Here is a 15503-nt window from a genome sequence, read left to right on the forward strand (position 1 = left end):
GGGTTTTCATGCCAGTATGTTGAACTGGGCCTCTTTCTGAGTCTTTGATGAGTTTGTTATGCTATGCTGAGCTGGGCTAAAAGGGGAACACCACCGATATTGCAAAATTTCTTTACATTTAATGTCTTTAGAGTTATCCTTGGTTTATAATAGATGCAAACAAAGTCATTAAGAATGTTTGGTTTGGCATGCTCCTTTCTAAAGAAGTTCTCTGGGGCAGAATTGTTCAAAGCATTTAATGGCTCTAAAACCTACATTCCGTGGTTACACAAAATGGTGATGAAAATGTTGCTTGATGCTCATTTTGTTAAAGGCATTGGCCTAAAACATATTTTATTGCTCGTGGATTATTTCATTGTTTCCTCTCCAAACCGCATTCTTAACTGAGATTAAAGTGTGCGCGCAAATGTGACTTTGTTGTTAGTTGCTTTTTCTACTTGTTTTGGAGTGTATGTGGAGTAGAATTCTTTGACTTGCTATTTCTGTGTATAGCTTCAAAATAATTAGCCACAACTTCAAAATTTCTGATTTTCTTCAAAAAGAAACCAAAAAATCATGAAATCCTTCTTTTTTCCCCCATTTGTTTTTGCAGATTGGTACAGCATTGGTCACCACCACTCTGAACACTGAACCAGTGAGGCAGCCTGACTGGGTGGGATGTGTCCCATGTCATCATGTCATATGATGCTTCCCAAACAACACAAAATGTGTGCAGGGTGGACAGCTACATGTAGGGTGTTGTAAGGATAAAAATAGTACCCAAAGAATTTTTATTTTATTTTTTTCAAATTTAGCACAATTTTACCATCATCAGCTTAACAATTAAAAACTTAGAAGACACCTGTAAGTTTGCTGGTCATTGTATACCAGATCAAATTTGTAGACATCGCGAAGTCTAGTTCCTACAACTTCTGTGAACAATTCCAACACTGTAGAGTTTCACACCAAACATTTCACACCAAAACACTCTTAATGACTTTGTTTACGTCTAAACCAATGACAGATAAAGAAATATAGCAAAATATGTGAAATTCCCTTAAAAAATGACTGCCCCCCCCCCCCACTATTTGGCATCCGTGTGTCATTGTAAACTCTGAATGATAGACAGATTGCCCTTCATACCAGCAAGCACAACATCTCAAGGTCTTCACAGGGGTCCTCAGGCTCATCCCTTTGTCTGTGTTTTGCTGAACTAAGATCATAACACCTCCAGAAAGGTCAACAGTGAGGTCAGGCTTCCCAGCCCCAACCCCCTCCAAGCTCAATTTTAAACCACGCCACACCATTAAACTGAAGCAACATTCTACAGGGCTTCACCAATTACTCCAACTACCCTCCACCCACTAATCCCAGGCCAGTGGGGCTGGCTGCGCTAGAGGGGATAACACTACATCAGACACAAGTGCCACATGTGGAAAACACAGCTTCCTTCCCCACTTCCAGCTCGGATCAATTACTCTGAAACCCCACACACGGCAAGCTGTTCGTCTGCATTTCAGTGGCCTGGATGGTGGGTTTTGTGACACCAGGTAAGGAAGCAGGTGTTTTTGTACTGCTTGCAAAAATGAATATGAAATTAAGTTGTTTTCAGAATATGCCTTGAATGAACATAAAATACACAGGATAAAATATGAAAACATAATATCCTTAAACAATCAGTTCCTTGAATGATCATGTCATATATGAATGTTTATAGTAATGCGATTTTTGCATATGTAACAAAAGCTTTTAAGGTGATTTGAGCTGTTGCAACACATTACTTTTATGACCAGCTAATAATGGGGAATTAAGGGAAAATAATAATTGTTTAAAATGCTTCCATCAGAGATCCATATCCTTCTTCTTTAAGAGCATCCTGTCCACGTAGCTAAGTGATGAGGCATGGCCGAGAGAGACATCAAACATGAAGAGCAGGAACTGATCTGACGCACATTATTTGACTCAGTGCATTATCAAAGAGAACCTCACTAGTGGACTCTGAGTGTTGGTGCATTATCGCACAGAATCTCCCTGCTGCTCTGTGTCCGAGGGCGAGTCGCTCCATCAGTGATGGAAGATCAGAGAGTGTGAAACCGGATTCCAACAGATTTATGGATTTATGAAGTGTTTTCACCAGCCTCTTGGAAATCACTCAAGTCTTATTGAGGTTGATAATGGAAGCAAACACAAAAACAGCAAGACCTGCTCTCTGGCACGCATCTGGTCTGACGTATGACTGAGGAACTGAGAGGCTGCTCAGAAATCTCACAGACGCAGTGCACAGAAGCAAAGGCAACATCGAAATTTTAAACTCCCAGAGCCCATTTAATAAAGGCAAAATCGTATTTATTTGGTTTCTTTCACCTTCTCATATAATAATTCAGTTGTGCATTTATGAGTCTACACTGAGAGTCTACGCTGACCTGACAGTCTTTTTCAGTAGTCAGCACAGACCAACGTAGCAGAAACCGATGACATAGGACTCTATTATCAGCAGTGCTGTTAAGCCCAGAACATCATAACCTTGTGAATCTCCAGCAGTTGGAAGATATCTTTGGGCACTGAAGTTTACCGTGATAGTGAGAACAAAAGGACATGCAACTCCTCCGCTTGCGATGCCGGACATTCAGCAAGGTGAAAAGAAGCAGGAGCCGTTTCTGACGCAGGTTAGCGAGTCAACGTCTTTGTCTTGCTCACGCCACTGGAAAAATGGTAGTAATCACAACGCGCACCTCACTCCACTCCCTTTAGGACTGCACCAATATCATCCTGAATTAGCTGCAACATCTCTCATAACTCACAGCTGTGTCCTTTAATGAATCTAATCTCTTCAGCCACACAGGACGTAATTGCTATTAAGATCTAAACAGAGTGCTCTGCTTAAAATGGATAGTGTCTCACAGAACACAACACTTTAAATGTATCAAAACCTCAGAGCGAAGACAACAAGCAGGATCCAGGTGTTCAAATCAGTAAGCCTGAACATTTTGCCCCATTTGGATTAGACCTGCAAAAGTGTTATTGCGACAATGTGATTCATTCTTAATTTACACTTGCCTAAATGCGTCATACAGAAACAGCCTATTCTGTCTACAATCTTAATTATATTCATAATGATTTTGTAGTGTCTTCTGTAAGACACTGTTGTCAACATACTTCCAACATATTTAAAAGAACTACAATAACCAGGTATTACAGGGTCAATAACAGTCATCAAGACATGGCACAAACATTGATAAATATAATATCTATCCATAATCCTATTGATATGGAAGTGCTTAATTTATATAGTGTACTTAAAACCCTATTTTATGGCAAACTACTGAAACTTTACCCATACTACTGTTATTTACATTTTTTTAAATGGATAACTACAAATGTATTAGTAAGCACCATTTTATTAGAAACACTTTATATACAGTTAGTGTATCACCCGCCAGTAGCCAAGCGCACTGTGTGTTAGCGATCCCCTAGCCTTTAGTCTGTGATGTGTTTTACACCACAGGACTGCTAGAGGCTGGTTGTGTTTGGGTGGTTGACCGCTCTCAAGCCAGCAGCGTCACTGACCTCTGCAACACTGCCGTCTCTGATAAACATGGACCAGCTGAACCCAACACTGCTGGGCTTTGTTGAGGATGGCGCTCCACCGCGTTCCAGTCAGCCTTGGTCCTGTGGTCAGAAACTACAGTATGACAGGTGTCCCTAATAAAGGGCTCCATGAGTGTAGGTACAAGGTAGGTGGCCTATGCCCCAAGCTCTGCACCAAGTCCTCGAGATCAACAATGAAAGTCTTACTGTAGAATGGAATATACAGGCAAGTGGTTGGTTGTGAAGGTTGCCATTGTTTGTCTCTTAGCAGAAAACCCCACCAAACTGTATCCTTGTGTGAATCCTCACTTTTAATCATGCCCCATGACTTACCAAAAACAAATTCCCTCACAGACAGCTCGTCCATAGCAGTGGTTCCTAGTGATATCACATTACCTACAGAACAACCCAAGGCCTGGAAAAACCTTTCGACCTTTGGTCTCAACGCTCTAATGAGGTTGGAGGCATACGGTTTACTAACTGTAATGTCAATTGCCTAAAATGAAATGACCTGAACTGTCTTTGCCTGTTTTGAAAATGTAAACAAACTATGTTTATCAGTCGGATAATGTTGTGCAATGTGCAATGTTGGGTCCTGCTGGAGGGGATATTAGTCCCTGAGTACCGGGTCTGTACAGACCAATAGCGCGCAGATTAGGCAGAAAATCTTCTACTGCTGTACCTTTTGGTCTGAATCATCAGTGTGTCTGGAAGACACGGTGTCTGGCTGCTTCTTAAATGTAATTGTGCTGTTATTGGATATTGCATGGTGGGTCACATGCTTCTGGGTTGAAGATAATAGTTGTTGGAAACGGGGGTAAATGCCATTTCTGTGGCATCATCAAGGTTGTTGTTTTAAGAGCATGCGGTAACAGAGTCTCACAGAGAGGTCAGCGTTCACTGGTAACACGTGACACGTGTACAACCCGATTTCTCATACAGCTAGAACTCCAGACAAAAAACCCTGGGCTCTTAACGCATGATAGATTACACGTTATTCTCATGTGTAATCCATGCCATGGATTACACATTGCTCTCAGTGGAAGATGTGAAAACCAGTAAGCATTTATTAAAGCACCATGGAAAAACAGGTTTTAGAGATATCTGAGCTGCATTCAGTGCATTACAGTTACAAGGATCATCATTTATGATTCAACGAAGGTCTCTGGAAAAACAATCCACAAGAAGGAAAGCTGTGGAATTTTGCAATAGCACCTGACAACCAAAATCCACAAAGTGGAATTCACTTTTAGATGACATCAAACACACAGCGCAATGATTCACTCTGACCCAGACGCGTAAATTCAATCTCAGTATTTTAAATGAGGGTTCACATTTGAATTACATCTCATATTCATCAGTTAACTGGCATGTTAAAAGTCTGCTGGTTGAAGAGCTTGGAGTCCACGCTTGGCTACGCAATCTCATTAGATCTGTTCTAATTCCAACCATTTGTCACCATGTGTACACACTAAACCAAAATAAAGAAATGAAACCTTCTCATATCTGTGAATTATTTACCTTCCCACTCTCTCTTTCTCTTAAAACAGATGCCATCTCATACTGATTGATTGCAACACAGAGGCTATTGTTGGTACTCACTCACATTTACAACTCATTACTTCATGCAAGAACAGCCATTGCTCAGACAGTCCCTCAGTGGTAAATATTGCTGCCTCACCAAAGCAACACGCCATAAATCACAGTTAGTTCGACTTTATTTCATAGTGACCATCTGCATCCAAGTTGCAGCACTTTGGACATGCACAAGCATAAACACAATTCTAATTTCACAAATTCAAAAAGGCAACTAAAACACGAAGTCTTGGACTTTGGAACAATACAGAACAAAACTCAGCCTGGACGAATGCCTTCTGTTACGTCCCGTTTCCTGCTATGCGTGATTCAATATGAAATCAGATTCATGGCTGAAGTCTGGTTTTCAGTCTGTGCTACACCACTGCTGCAGTGACCTCCGGCTTCATTTAATAAACCTGCTGTGTAAAACCGGTGCATTAAATCATGGGGACTGAATAACATGTTGCTTATTTTAGGTTTGATGAAGGGCGTAACCTTCTCCAAGCAAAGGGAGACAGTGACTCACAGTGTTCCAGCAGACTTGCCTTGTAATCAGAAGGTTGCCAGTTCCAGTCCCGCTGTTGGGCCCCTGTGCAAGACCCTTAACCCTGAAATGCTCAAATTGTATTGAGACATAATTGTAAGTTGCTTTGGATAAAAGCATCTGGTAGGAGGCAGATATTTTAGTGCCATGGCCCAAAAACTCTGGAACACTTTACTTCTCTGCTCCTCACTTTCCTCCTTCAAATCTCAACTTAAAACACACATCTTTTCCCAATACTTTTCATAACTTCTCTTCTTATCCATATTTGTTAAGTATTGTGTTGTTTGTGTGAATTGTTTAGTGTCAAGTGTTTTTTCTCTCTCCTCAATCTGTCATTGTGAAGCGACCTTATGTCTGTGAAAGGCACTATATAAATTGAACTTATTATTATTATTATTATGAATAAATCCAGTGGTATCATATCAAAACTCTTAATTGTTTCCTTAATTATGTGTTTAATACACATGGGCAGCTAACTGGACCCATGACGTCCTTATTTACAAGTGTTTGATGTTATTTAAGTGCAAATGTCAAGTCTAAATTGAAAATGTGATTTATTTTTCTTGAAAATAATGTAACAGAATTTATACCAATGGAGGGGCGAAGACTGTTGTTAAGAGCCAGTCAACTACATTCTGGATATATTTTCATATCTGATATTCTTAGTTTTTACTTCAGGGTGAAAACCTTGTGTGATTATATCTGGGCATAGCCATCTCCGTGTGAATGCTGTGACCCTGCTGCTTAAAGAGTCCTAGATGCTGTCTTAGGTTCCTGATAAGCTATAGGTATAAACGCTTGGATGCCATTTCAGTGTCAGTCATGCGTTAACGCATTTCACAACAACCTTTTAGAAGATGTTATGGGGTGGTTTAGAAGGGAATGTTTAAGCAGTTAAAAAGACTCCTACACGCATCCTGTGTGTTGAAAAAAGTGAGCTGGCCTCTGGTTCCTGTGTAGTGAGGCTTCAGCGTGTGTGAGCGAGTACTCCGAATGAACGTGATGGTCAGAACGGCACCGATTTCTGCGACTTTGTGTTTCTTCAGTCTAAACAAAATGCAGTGTCTTAAAGTTGAACTAAGATTCACTTATTGGCAAAACCAGAACATAACACCAGCCTTCTATGATGCGATCTATAACCTCAAATAGAAGAGGTGGGACATTTTTACAATCCTCTCTTTATACACTTAATCTTGAGCCAGTAATGTCCTTTTTCATACTCTTTACATCTTGTTCGTCTATTAGATAAGATCAGGTGTGAACAGGTGCAGGTCACAGCACCCCTAGTGGAGAGTGGAGGCACCTCCCTCTCCCTGCAGATCTGTGCTACGGCACCTCGGGGGTCTACAGGACCAGCAGATGTCCATGCAATCAAAAATAACTTCAAATTCAGCATTGTTTTCCCTGAATAAAGTTATGCTGATCTACTAGTTTGAAACGATTTGTGCTTATCTAACTCCTGCTTTTCTTTTTTCACTTAAGATTTCCAATTCACATAATTTTATGAAAATGATTCAATTTTCACAAGTTAGAGGTTGTCAGTTGAAGACGCCTGTGTGATATTAATGGCACATAAAAGCCTATACTTCTTAGACTATGTGTGTGTGTACACTAGTGTGTGTATGTGTGTGTGTGTGTGTGTGTGTGTGTGTGTGTGTGTGTGTGCCGAGCTGTTTTTTGCTGAGGGTGTTGATACGCTACAGTGGGGCTCAGGAGACTGAGATACGTAACAACAAAGCCCTCCTATCCAGATTATCAAAACAAAAAAATTCCCATTTGAGCCTCAATCTGAAGCCCCTTGAACTCCATGTAAGACACTTCTCAGCATAGGGAATGCTGAGTTTAGGGAATGCTGATCTTAGGGAATGCTGAGTTTAGGGAATGTTGAGCTTCGGGAATGCTGAGCTGCTCCAGCCCACTAGACATAACTACTCTCAAACACTTCTTTTGTTTGTCTCTTTTCTGCGTCTGCACTGTGGTGGCTTTTTTTTTTTTTTGCACTTAATGTTCTATGCAATGCGATATGAATCAGGCAGCCTAATGGTGGAGTGGAGTTACGCAATCTGATGTTCAGGCGGGAAACAGTGTGCCATTTACTGCTGATGAATTTGGGTAAATCACAGAAGTACATCCAATTGTAATTCCTTACAAGACAGTAATTTTAACAAGGATAAAACAGATACACTCCACATCTCTGTTGCTCTTTTTTTGAGAACAATGCCACATGAACCTAACCAGCATGTCTCTAGATCTTTGTTCTATTTAAAATTTTATTAAAAGAATTTACAGAAGAAGATAACACAGTATCAGAGTAACTAATGACTAATTACAGGAAAAGGCAGGACAAACAGGATAGCTCCTAACACAGCTAAACAACATTCCCTTGGCTACAAGATAAGCAATACGATCTCTTGTACAGATAAAATGCTCTCTATAATCTAGCAGTCTTGATTCCTCTGGGGACTGGTCTTATGTGAGAGAGCTGTTGATCTGAGTCACATGTAACTCTAACCCAATTATAGGGATAATTGGAACTGTAGAGAAATCCCCTGACTCACGCCAGTTAGAAAACTGTGTCCAATTTAAATTCAGATATTACAAGTTCATGTCTAGTCCATGTAGGGTCTTGATTCTGATTACACTGTAGATTTAAAAAGGGTGTCAGGGGAGGGTTAATAAATCGCTCAGATGTAAGGGAAGTCCTGTGACTGACGGCAGGAAAACATTTAAAGAGCTGAGGTTGGAAAGTTTCCATGAACACCAAGGAATCAGGGAAAAGAGTGAGTCTTTAGTGACAACTTTAAGAGAACGTTTGGTATCCGTGTAGAGGTCCGTTTTCCAGGACCTGAAGGGAGAGGTTTGAAGGTGTGGAGAGGTCGTATGGAACATTCAGTGGACTGACACCATCACAGGCCACTGAGGCCAAAGACACCTCTCAGCAACAATAGAGGGTGTTTCCTGTTGAGCACTGCCTGGAGGGGAGGAGAGGGGAGGGGTCAGGACACCCGGGCAGATCCACAATGCACAGGATAAGCACCACCTATTTTAGGATAAGGGTGCACACACACACACACACACACACACACACGCACGCACACACACGCGCACGCACGCACACACACACACGCACATGCACGCGCACGCACGCACACGCACACACACACACACACACACACACACGCACGCACACACGCACACACACACACACGCACACACACACGCAGGCACACACACACACACACGTGCAGGCACAGTAATTTTCAGACACGCTCTCAGAAGGGAGGGTCCTGACCTTCTCGTGTGGGCTCTACCCCATGCGCAGTCCAGCAGGTGTTACCTGTAACCCTGGTGACATCACCGTCCAGCACAAAGGCATTCAATCCCAGCGCCTGAAAGCAGGACTGGGATCCAGGGGCAGAAAGAAAGACTCCAACTCCCATATTCTCTACTGTTTCCACTCTCAGTAATACAGGAAGCCAACTGGAGCTTCTGTATGCCACAAACACGTTTCCATGGAAGTGGTGTGCTCTGCAAATGTGACATGCCATACATTTTGTTTAGCAGTTAAAAAGTACAATATGAGCTCCCACTGCCCTTACCCTGCTCACCCTATAGCCTCACACAGAGATGGTTCCTGCTGTCATTTGGGAAATCTTCCCGGATGTGTTCCTCATCAGCGCTCGGAGCCCTCCGTGCCGGCGACCTCACCTCACCCAGCCCACGCTGCTTCCCATTCCCATTTTTGAAGTCAATAAATAAACAAACAAAATGATAACGATATATTATAAATGTTGCATTAAGAGATTTATTTCATTTCCTCTACTGCTTGTCCATTTAAGAGAAATCATATTAAAGCTGAACTTGTTTGGTGAAGCCATAGCCGGTCTGTCTGCAAAGCTGCACCTATGTGTGAGAGAGCTTGACATCAGGCATTTGCCGGACAGAACTGTCGCAAATGTGTATTGAATTCACCTGTCCAATAGCTGTAGGGCTTCTCACAGCCCTGCAGAAGGAGAGCATTGTGTAAGGAAGTCAGATCCCAGTTTGGATGAGTGATGAGGTCATTTGTTCCTTGATAATGATGTTTATAGCTTTCTCAGCCTCTGAGTGACTGAGTGTTATGGGCTAGTGCAAGCCTAAGGGATATAATGCACCACAGTCACTGAACATCCAACATCATGCTGGCTATAACGCTTACACGTACTTTAATGCCAGATTCTTCCCTTTTTACATCGTTTCCCCCCTCACATTCAGACGAAACCTAATACATGCAGAGCTCAGTGGTGCACGGCATTCCATACTCAGGATTCTTACGCAATGCGTAAGAATGGATTCTTTCCGCACCTCTGCTTGTGCCGCCTAATGCAGGAGAGGACGTTAAACTTCAGGGTCCCCTGACAGGAACGTGCGAAGAATCGTACGTCCAGGACGTGACGTGAGCCTCCTTTATGGGGTTACGGATCGCCAGGCTTCAGTTCTTCCCTGGTCCAACAACCCATTACAAGACACTTTCTGCTTCCATAGCGCTGGTGTCTAAAAGGCTCACTGTCTCCACTGCTCAGCTCAGATGATCCTACCCCTTGAAACCAGATCTGCTATGGCTGAAGATCTGAGACTTTCCTTCACTGATGTCATGAATTGCTAGACTCTGAAGGACTGGAAAGCACCAATTCAAGTCACATCCTAGCAAATCAAACCTATGTTCGCTTCGAGTTTCAAGTGAAAGCATTCCATTACAATGTCAGATTTAAAGGGGCTAATAATAGTTATTCTACTTCATATAATTTATAGCACCATGTGATTTCTGGTTTGGTTGTTTGAACAGCAGATTAAACAGACTTCCTGTTTAATCCTAAAAGGACTGAGACTTCTAGATTTTAAAACAGCACATGCAGGATCGGTACTGTACATATAGCATCTGATCTAAGCTAAACTTCTTTGTAATTGCTTGATGCTTTCCTCATAATAAAACCACTCCAGGTCACACCGTTAAAGGTGCTGTAAGCGATGTTCTCAGTTCTTGCTAACTTCTGCCACACTATGGCCTTCAGTGTCACGCCCTTTGCTCAACCTCTGTCTCCCTCAGCCTACTCTTCTATGTGCTGCCTATACAAAACTCATTAACTGGCAGCTATAGAGGACGAGATCTTTGTGGAGAAGTTCCCTGATCGATTATTTCTGGCCAAACTGTGTTGAACATGAGCAATTTCTGATTGCAGAGCCCAGTGCTGTCACAGAGACTTTCTTTTTCCTCAGCGTGTCTATTTTAGTGATAAATGCCAGCATGTAAAGTTTAGCCAAACCAAAATCAATTTTAGCAACTTTAATGTAAATGAGTCTCTGTTGTCTCATGTAATTCACTTTGTCCTGCAAATTTCAGTTCTGGGCTATTTGTGTGGAATGAAAACATCACTTTACCCACGTCTGCTCCTATCCAACTAAATCTCCACATCAGAGACTCCAACAGGAGTGGTTCACCGTGCTGTCCAGAGGAAACCACTCCTGCTCACAGCAAACCCCAAAAACTGCAGGAAAAAAGGTCCCAAGATGCCAGAATGATCAGCCTAATGGCACACTGGCATAAACAGCATTAACAGGCTTGATTATCAGGAATGTCACCATTACAATAATCTGTGTCATATGTACTATTTGTTATTTTTTAATTTTTTAATATCTTTACACACACACATGCACATGCGCATGCGGGCATATATATATATATATGTTCATCAAATGCATGGACTACAAAACAGGGCAAATAGTTGGCTGCCATGGTGATTTGTGAAGCACCAGGTGTGGAAGCAGGGTAGGGGTGGGAGAAAGGCTCTCAGGAAATGAACATGAAATCAGCTTAATCTCCCAAACAGGCTGGGGTCTTCAAAGGAGACCCGACGCTGGTGAGACTGCGTTGAGATTAGTGTCGCTGCCACCATGTTGAACAGGACGCCAGAGAGGTCTGGCAGGAGGGGGTGCGTGGGTGATCAAAGGGTCTCCCATGCACAATCTAACACGGCCAGGACGGGTCCTCAACGCTTTGCACTTCAAACCCCATGGCCGGGGGTCTTCACCGTGAATGGAGTTTCTGTACGAGCGCAGACACAGAGGCCTGGGTCAGACAACGCTCAGTGAAGCGTGCCCCACATGCGAAGACTGCAGCGTTTTGATCGTGAGGTTGTGAGACTGTAATCATAAAGCAACCGTTTCGTTTTCCTCGCCGGTGCTTTTAATGTGGCAAAATCAGCGGAAGGAATTCGTATGCGTCTCTCAGATTTGTTTATTTTGTTGTAGTTCCTATTTTATGTTCGGACTTCTGTCATTTTTCTGAACGTCTCTGAGACCGTTTTCTGCGCACTGGACCTCCAAGCAGGCACCAGGGTCAGGAAGTGATGACGTGATTTGGCCTGAGGGTCTCCCAGCACTCAGCCACCCTCCCTCAACTCCTCTCTCACCTCCTCCAGTCTCTCTCACTACCTGTCTCTCTCACTACCTGTCTCTCTCCAACTACCTGTCTCTCTCACTACCTGTCTCTCTCACTACCTGTCTCTCTCCAACTACCTGTCTCTCTCACTACCTGTCTCTCTCCAACTACCTGTCTCTCTCACTACCTGTCTCTCTCACTACCTGTCTCTCTCCAACTACCTGTCTCTCTCACTACCTGTCTCTCTCACTACCTGTCTCTCTCCAACTACCTGTCTCTCTCACTACCTGTCTCTCTCCAACTACCTGTCTCTCTCACTACCTGTCTCTCTCCAACTACCTGTCTCTCTCACTACCTGTCTCTCTCCAACTACCTGTCTCTCTCACTACCTGTCTCTCTCACTACCTGTCTCTCTCCAACTACCTGTCTCTCTCACTACCTGTCTCTCTCACTACCTGTCTCTCTCCAACTACCCTTCTTTCTGGCTAAGAAAAAAACTTATCTAAAATTTCTCCATGAACACAAATAAACATCCCCTGATTAGTCATTGCTGAGTTTCCAACACAGGTTATAAAATTGGTGAAAGAAAAATAGAAGCATACAAGAAAGTAAAAACAGAAAAACTTAGTTGTTTAGAACTGTGTTTGTGCTCAAATCTTGCCAGGGCAGTAAATGATCCCCCACACTGAATGTTGAGGCATATGTTTAAGTCTGAGAGCAGCATCTGTGCCTTACCACATTATATCGTCAAAATTCCTTTAAAATTGGACCTGGGATACATATGTATGAGATGTGATTATTTCTGTCTACCAAAAATTATGCTAACATTATTCTGCATTTTTATCAGCACTGTCTCCTTCCAACAGGGATCTGCAGAAATAAGACAGGTTTGCCAATTCAGTCTGATTAGCTCCAGTTTCAAAGCATACGGAGTGGTTGGCAGTCAGAGATCACCTGTGCAGATGCAAGCAGACGGCTGGAGACACCAGGGACTCGGAGACTGGCAGGACAGGGGTGGCTCGGAGACGCAGAGCCTAAAGGGCCGATGGAGGTGTTCGCGGGAGGAGCTAATCAGGAGGATTCATGGAGGACACGGCCTATGTGACATGTCCTACATGGGCACAAAAGTTGGTGGAAGAGAAGGGGGGGTCTCCTCTCACCACCTTTGAAACTCACACCGGGCTGATGCACTCTGATTTACCCTGGAATACGATCTCTCACATTCTCACAGTCTCTCTCTCTCTCTCTCTCTCCCTCACTCTGCCTCCCCCTCTCTCCTGGTGTCTCTCTCTGTCTCTACCCCCCCCCCCCCCCGCTCTGCAGGTTGGCTTGCCTGTAATGAAAGGCTTTGAGCCTAAAGGAACACCTGTGGCAGAGGGAACAGAGCTAACAGTGATAATAAGTGCCTACTAAAGTTGGAACATGGAAACAGGGAAAGACTAGACATAAAAGCTGCTTGTGAGGTGGGGAGGTGCCGTAGATCCCATATCACAACGGGAGAAGACCAGATATGGATGCTCCACCACCCAAGAGGTGCACGTGGACACAAATAAAAGAAAGAACCACAAGTATGTGTGTGTGTGTGTGTCTGTGCAGGCCCACTGTCAATGACTTCTGCAAGAGTTTTTGCTCTGGAAGCGAGTGCAGATACATTTATTAAAGACAGAGTGCTTGGACTCTGGCTTATTGTGGTCTTAAGGAAGGGAGCTGTGGGGAACACAGGGGTAGCACACATCTGAGCTTCGTGTTCCCTGTACCAGCTGGGAGTTGGGATGTCGAAGGCGAGAAGACATTTGACAGACACTTGCAAGATTCTGGACTTGAGCTGTTTTGCGGGGAGGCTGACACCTACAGGACATGAAGAAAGCACTAAAAGAACACATCATGTTATACGGAGACATAAACTTAGACAACGCAGGAGGTACGTTGATGTTCTCCTGACGCTGGAGAGAAGGGAACAGTAACACGACGTCTTTGTCAAAAGAAACGTTGGGTGATGTATTTAAAATATCAAAGGCCACACTGTACCCGTGTGAAACTAAACAGAATGGACAGAAGTAGACTCTTTAGCACAACTGAAGCACACAGAGAAAAGATTTTGTCAACAGAGAAATGAGCCCATGAATGACATCCGGTTAAGGCTCGACTTCTCCAGGATTCTTCAACCCTCCAGATGTAAACATGAAGAACACCATCACTACTTCAGGGGCCTTGTCTTCCTGCTGTCTGACATCCTTGTATCCACACTGCTGTCGGATTTGTGTTCATTTATTCGGCTGTTGCTCTGGAAATGAGGACAGGTCTGTCTGTCTGGTTTTAAACAGGAATAGGAGGAAACACTTTCAGAACAAAAGAAGAGCTGGTGAAGAGCTGGTGAAGAGCTGGATTTGGGGGAATATGGTAAGAGCAACCCGTGGGGAGTAACTTGTATGTAATATGCATCCAATGTGCTGAGGATGAAGCTTCTTTATCTTCTATGTGAGGGGGAGAACAACCTTTGTTGGCTTGAGTTTCTGATTCAGAGATAGTCACGTTGTAGAAAATGGCATCAAGACGCACGCAAGTCATTAAATGTCTTCAATAGCAAGTGTTTTGTAGCACCCCCCCCCCCCTTCTGCTCTTATGACTCCTGCAGAATTCAGGATATGAAATAACTTGACCTCAGAGGAGCACGTGACAGTAACATCTCAGCCACAAAAGTTTTCACGCTGAAGTTTCTACACACTTATGTATTACACCGCACGCAGTGAACAAAATTAGACACAAGTATTACTTAAACAACATATTTTATTGAACATATGAACACACAACACACTTACACACGACAACGACATACACACGAACAGACACACACAAACACACTTACACACATGAACACACACACGACAGAACTCATGACACAACATATACACATGAATACACTTACACACCTGAACACAACAAACCTACACATGACACGAGATGCACACGTGATTAGACACCAACACATTTAACACACATGAACATACCCATGACAGACTTACACACAACACACTTATGCTCAACACACATATACACATGAACACACATGGGATATGACATACACACATGAACAGACTTACACACAAACACACACATATGACACAATTACACACAACACACTTATACGCACAAAACACACACATGACCACACTTGCATACCTGACATACTTACACAGATGACACACCCACATCATAATGCCCCCATGCCTTGTGTCTCCCAGTGAATCCAACATGCTTGGATATGCTTCTTTAATTTGTCCAGGGTCACGAGTGTGAAAAGGAAACTGACTTAGATTTCCTTCATACAACACAGACACCACACATTCACTTAAACATGTGAGTTACCATTTAAAATATATTTATCCCTCTAAGGGT

The sequence above is a fragment of the Electrophorus electricus genome, chromosome 6, assembly GCF_041902795.1.
Source record: "Electrophorus electricus isolate QZ-2024a chromosome 6, ASM4190279v1, whole genome shotgun sequence".
In the NCBI taxonomy this organism is placed as follows: Eukaryota; Metazoa; Chordata; class Actinopteri; order Gymnotiformes; family Gymnotidae; genus Electrophorus; species Electrophorus electricus.